A 7,003-nucleotide genomic window follows, 5' to 3' on the forward strand; every position below is an offset into this window, starting at 1 on the left:
GATGGTGGAGGTCTTCTTGAAAAAATATTATCCCCAGTGAGGCACTCAAACAACAAGCTGAAGTGATCCAGTATGTGATGCAGCCTAATGAGAATGACCAAGAGGCATGGAAGAGATTTAAGCATTTGATGAGAAGATCGTAGCCTTTTACAAGTGGAGTACTCCCGAGTCGAAGTATCCAACATAAAAAGAAACGCTATGAAAAAGTTAAACCAAAAGATCCGAGTTTCTTCACCGGGCAAAGGCGTCCACACCTTCTCTCATTCAAAGAAATCCATCACATACACCATCACTTATTCCATCTCCATCTCCATCACCATTACCATATACTCCCTCCGTCCCGCTTAAGATGACACGTTTTCCTTTTTAATTTATCCCAACTAAGATGACACATTTCCCTTTTTAGAAATTTTCTCTCTCCAATTAATACACTCAACCCTTTTTCTCACTCCTATTAAAATATCCATCTTTCTTTATCTCTCTACTTTAATACTCACACCCACCTTTTCTCTCTCCAATTAAACACTTTATCCGATAATTCCTAAAACCCCGTGCCGGCTAAGCAATGTGCCATCTTAGCCGGGACGGAGGGAGTAGTAGATAATGACCACTCTGAGAACAACCATGAGAACAATTACAATGAGGAATGAGAACACTGGGGATCATCTAGATCCTATTGGCCTTACAAACTACAGCAAATGGCAACAATGCAGCGGAAGTTGGATCAACAGAATGAGAGGCCGACTGTGGAGCCCGTGCAGAATTTTATTTGCTAACCCACCAATATGCAACAATGGGATAGCCGCCAACCGCTTTGAACTTAAGCCGAGATTGATTAATATGGCAGAGGCCCATACTTTTGGTAGTAAGCTACAGAAGATGCTAACAAGCACCTGACTAAATTCATACAAATTAGCAATACGGTGGAAACTAATGGGGTGTTAGATGAACAAATTCGTCTCAGATTGTTTCCTTTCTCCTTGAAGGATGAGGCCAAAGATGGGTATGACAGCATGAGGCCCAGTTCGGTCCTAACTTGGGATGCGATGGTGAAGCTCTTCTTGAAAAAATAGTATCCAGACAGTGAGGCACTCAAACGAAAAGCTGAAGTGATACAGTATGTGATGCAGCCTAATGAGAATGACCAAGAGGCATGGAGGGTTTGATTTGTTATACCACGAACAAATGTTAACTACTATCTAGACAATTGAGAAAGGTTTGATTTGTTCTAACACTACTGAAAACATATAATGAGCAAGTAAACAAAAGAAACCAAGTAAACAGGATGTGAAAAGATAATATGGAGACAATTATAGAATTCAAGGATCCGATGCACAATTCCAAGCTTTTATTCAATCAAATTGTCTTACCTATTGGTGTCCCTAGAGTTATTAAGTTGACCACAATTATAGATTAAACCCCCTCCCGAGGTGAGAAACATGTAGGTTAGGTGCTAGGATTGAAGTCCCCTTCTAATCCTAAACCCCCAACTCCCAAAAGCTCGATAAGATCAAAGATCTTACTCAAAACCTCAACTCTCCCAAGTTCTATTGTATTAAGGTGTGAACTATTCTTATTTCTAGTTAATTATTTCATCTCCTGATTAATCTAATTAATCCTACACAATCAAGTGGTGATTGACTCGAATTATTTTAACACGAGAAATACCCGCAAGTGTACGGGACTAGTGTAACATAAAACAAGTAACAGTATTGTATCCCACAAGACAAGATTATATCAACTCAAGTACCACGAACAAACTTTGAATAATATCTAGACAATCGAAAAGGAATTGGTTTTGTTCTAACACTACTATAAGCATATAACAAGACAAAGGAATTAAAAGTAACAAGATGAATGAGCACAAGTGAAAAGATACCACAAAGAGGAGAGTAGAGTTTTGGATCCAACTATAATGGAATTGTTGTGCAATTGATTCAACAACTTCGATTACCTATTGTATGTCTCTAGGGTTACTAGGAAAGTCACTAGTCTAGGTTGAGCCCCCTCTCGAGTGTACTCATCCCGTTGATTAACCCTTAATATTGAAATCTCCTTCTAATATGTTTAGATTAACTCCATGGAACAAAAGACCCAAGCCCTCACAAAGGATCCTCTCTCTCGAGTGTAGATTATCAAAGTGATGCTCACTCTTTTATCAACCCTAGATAGACATCTCTCGATTACTACTAAAAAGGTAAACAAACTCAATTGGTAGCTAAGCAATTGAATTGAAAAAGCACAAGAGTGAACAAAGAAACCACAAGAGCTAAGCAATCAAAAGAAGTCCTTGAATTAATCACAAACATCCATTATAATCTTCACCAAAACTCCACAATAAATTTAGCTACTCATGTTCTTCACGAAAACCAAAACAAAAGATTCAATCAAATACATAATAAAGCAAATAGATACTCCTGTGGAACGATTCTATGGAATGGAAACTTCAATCTCTCGATTTGTAGTCTTCAATCTTCAAATATCTCTTCAAAGTGTTCTTGGGAGAGTGTGTCTTGTGTGGTAGGCGGTAGAGTGTAGAATAAGAAAACCTAGATCCCCTTTTCTTTTCTTCCTTTCTAAAAATCATAACTGCAGAAAAACTCTTGCAGATTCCACGGACCCGACCGGGTGGAGTTTTTGCACTACCAATTCACCTGGCCAGGTGACAGAATTTGACGCCTTTCTGACTTTTGATGCTGCAATATGGTACTCGGTCGGGTAGAATTTCTTAACTAGAAATCCACCCGGCGGGGTGAAGCCATTTGACCTCTCACTGTCCTCACAACCGCATTTTTGCCTTTTTTTCTCTCCATATTTTTGCCTAAAACACTCAACAAACACATGAAACTCAAAAAGACAGAATAATTGGCTAGGATTAGACAATCTCGAGTGAGAACTCGACATTTAGTTCAACAAGCCAACTCCCCCAAACCTAAAACCTTGTTTGTCCTCAAATAAGAAGAAGAAGATCACAAAAAATAAACTCATACAAAAGGTGAAATTGGGCTATGCTTCATATAAAGATTTTAAAAGACAAAGGCATGGACATATATACAAGATCAATCAAACATTACCTTGAGCTACTGTCTCGTGTATCACTTGGTTTCAATGCCCTTACAAGTTCATGAAGTGTAATTTTTCATGTTTCACTCACTCTCAAGTGTATAGAGGTTCAATAATGACCACTCAAATCAAAATATAAGTAGTGTATACCATATGCTTGCTCCAAATCAAACATCTCATCTACTAGAATGTGAATGTGAATCTAAAATCAGAACGGACTTTATTAAGGTTGTAATGTGACTCTTTGGACGGTAGGGAACATTTTGGCTAAAGTGATTGAAAAGTAAGAAAAGCACAAGTACCCACATATTACAATTCCCAACAGAAGACTATTTCTCATAACAAATCTCAAAAGAGTAAGACTTTGTCGAACTTCTTCCTCCCATCCGGTCCCCACCTATTTATATACTCAACCAAAAAACTCTTCTAGACTTTGTCTAGCTTATACCTCCACAACTTTATTGTTTTTCTTTCTTTTTTTTCTTTTTTTTTTTTCTCTCTAGACTTCGTCTAGCTTATACCTCCTTTATATTTTTTTATACCACGCCCCCTACGTACTTCCAAGTTTGTATGTTTATTACTTTTGAGAGTGAATTAACAAATAGTTAACATTGGAAAACATTTTAGGCTAGGAGGGTTAACTAGGGATTAAGAAAAAAAGATACATACTTGTGAATGGTAAAAAAAATGTCTAACGTCATCCCTTAAATTCACATTCACTATGTAGACTTAATATGATTAGGAGCAAGTTCTAGAAACAACAACAACCATATGATAAAATCACACGGAAACGAAGGTTTGACTCAAATCTCACTGGAAATCGGCATTGAACAAGCAAACAAACAATTCACTTAAAAGCAAATCATAACCGATAAAGCATATTCCCGTCATTTTCACAAAGCATTTTCACAAGAAATCATCTTAAGCGCCCAAAAATAAACACCTAAAAGTATTATTAATTATATATGATAATTACATCCCCATATTTAGGTCCCACAGGAGGGACGTACACAAATCAAATAGAAAAACTAAATAAAACAAATAGTTCACCAACCATCAGTCATTTCAAAAGTTCATCTCCAGTAAAAAGATAGCGAAGGAGAAGAGCATCATGTTGGGAATACCGCAGCGGAAGACACGGAAAACAAACAGGTCCTTGATGGATCTATTTATGTGATTATGCATTCGATTCCAATTTCATGTAATAAACATAGATCTATAGATCACACATCAAATATTGACATAAACATGCATATTCGACGTGAATTAAATGTTACCTCATAATCCGACATCGGATTGACGTTGCTTGCTGCACCTCCGGGCGAACCCTGGTTTACTGACCATGTATCTTCCGATCTATTCCCTTGTCCTTGATAATTCATCTGTGTGGGCTGATCTTGAATAATCAATAATAGCTTTGGTGAGATTTAGGAAGAACACCACACAAAACAATCTATCTCGATTCAATTCTATGGATTAGAATGAACAAGACAAGGCTAAACCAAAACCCTAGATCTCCTTGTTCTATGGCTCAAAAATCGAGGCAAGAAGGAGAGAGAGAGAGGCCGAGTGATCGGCGGCTAGGGTTAGGGTTTGAGTTGTGAATTGTGTCAATTGTATATTAGGGTTTCCACATCTCACCACTATTTATAAAAGACTTATTGGGCTAGAATGAGGATCCATGGAATGAAATAGATGTTGGGCTCACCCACTAGATAAATATCTAATTAAATCAAATGACGCATGATTTAATATATTATCAATGGAATATTATTTTGTTCCACTAAAGAATAATATTGCACTCCCATCTAAATCACCAAATTACAAATAACTTGGGTCTATTTTATTTTATAATATTTCCCGCGTTTAAGATTATCTTGATCCGTCAATTTAATTCTTTTATGAAATAATATTTAATATCTTTATGTTATTCAATTCTCCATCAATATCTAACTTGAGTTAAATAAAAACTCTATTGATAATCAAAATGGGTAGTAATAAACAATATTGATATTAATTCCTAGACTGAAAATACAAAATTTAAAATATTTTTATAGAGAAGAAAAAAAGAATACATTTCATTAGATTTTGTTTCTTTACCACAGGTGTTACTAATCCGCTTAGGTAAAAAGGGTATACAAAACCAAACCTACCTAGGTAGCCAAAATTTATCTAGGTTAGAATCGTTTTTTTTTTACTAGATCGCCAAGTCCCCCCCCGGGAAAAATCTGGGGGAAATTTTAATTTTCCCCACTTGACCTTCTTAGTAAAAAACCTTTGACTTGTTTATCAAATTTCAATAATAAACCATTATATTATATTATTTATTCTCTAATTAGGTAAACAAATGGGTGGCATTTCTCGTATACATGTACAAAAGGGGCAAAAGGATGCGCCAAGCATCTTTTAGTATACAAACCCCGACACATCACCAGTCCACGTCAGAACCCCCCAAACTTATTCAATGTGAAAGAATGAATAAGTTTGAAGAAAAGTGGATGGTATGATTTAACTCTACTCGGGTGGTGGTGCGAACTGCTAGTGTTTGTGAGCCCCCCTGGCCACTTGCCAACCAGCATGCGGGTGCTTCTCGCCGGGGGCCCCTATCGAGACTTTGGGGGGCCTACAAATTGTTTTTCCCCGACCGCATGTACCATTGGGGGGCATCCCCAGTATGATTTTGGACCCGGGGAGGGGCAAATGGGTCCCCGATGGGCGGTCTACGGCGCTTCTCTTTGGTCGGCCCCCCCCCTCATGCCCCGTGGTGGCCTCTTCATCCTCATCCCCCCTCTCCGTGCCTTTTTGAATCGGGGGTTCGTCGGGGATCTCGGAGGGGGGAGTGATGGCGCCCGGGGGGGTCCTTGCTTTCCGCCAAATGATCCGGAGTTCATCTTCCGTTTTTGATAGGTCCCCCCCCAACCGGGGGCAGGGGGAATCCGTTTTGGGGCCTAAACGAATTATCCAACGTCTTGCCCGTGACCATCCCCGACTTTTAAAATACCCCTAATTACAGCTCCCCAATCTGCGCCCGCCCTCGACATCGATCGAATAGTTTTTTGGAAAAAATTTCCCACCTTGTCGCGAACGGATAGCCGGGAAAACCCCGGGCCTGTCTTCCCCCCGAAGCAAATTTAACCTTGGGGGATGGAACAAAAAGGGCCCCCCCAATCCCCCCAATTTAAAGTTCCCCAGAAATGCCTAATCTTTGGGGCTCTAAACGGTTTTTTTCCTCTTCGTCCAAGTGGAAGATGACGTTGTTCCCCCCAACGTGAGGGTCGAATTTTTCCCGGAAAGGGGATGGATACCAACCTTTATTTCTGGTTCACTTGGAGAGGGACAAGAACCCAAGGGTTGACCAATGCCCTGGGGTGAAAAAGGAAGGGAGATGGCCCCTTCCATGAAGTATGGGCATCTTACCTTTTCCTCTTTTCCTTTCAAAGTCACGTTCACAGTTCTCGGGTTGACGATGTTTACAATGTCAAAGTTTACCTGAAATAAGCCAATTAAAGTTTGGGGGAGTTGGCTTCTTGTTGTGGTTTATTTCAGGTAAACTTCGATGTGGCAAACATCGCCAATCCGAGAACTGTGAACGTGACTTTGAGAGAAAAAGAGGAGAAGGTAAGATGGGCAGCGCTTGCGCCTTTGGACAGCATGCCCTCCAGATACCCGATAATCGACTTGATCAATGATATGAGCATCCAAGCGTCTTGGGAAGGCCTCATGGAAGCGGGCCATCTCACCTTCCTATTTGCACACTGGTACGGGTCATATAAGGTCTTAACCTTGGAGTTCTTGTCCACTCTCCAAGTGAACTACGTCAATAAAGTGTTGGTATCCATCACCTTCCGCTTGGAAAATTTCGAGCACACTCTCACATTGGCCGAATTCAATGCCATCTTCCACTTGCTCGACGAAGATGAAGAAGGGTGCATTGACGAGC

The sequence above is a fragment of the Salvia hispanica genome, chromosome 4, assembly GCF_023119035.1.
Source record: "Salvia hispanica cultivar TCC Black 2014 chromosome 4, UniMelb_Shisp_WGS_1.0, whole genome shotgun sequence".
Taxonomy (NCBI): domain Eukaryota; kingdom Viridiplantae; phylum Streptophyta; class Magnoliopsida; order Lamiales; family Lamiaceae; genus Salvia; species Salvia hispanica.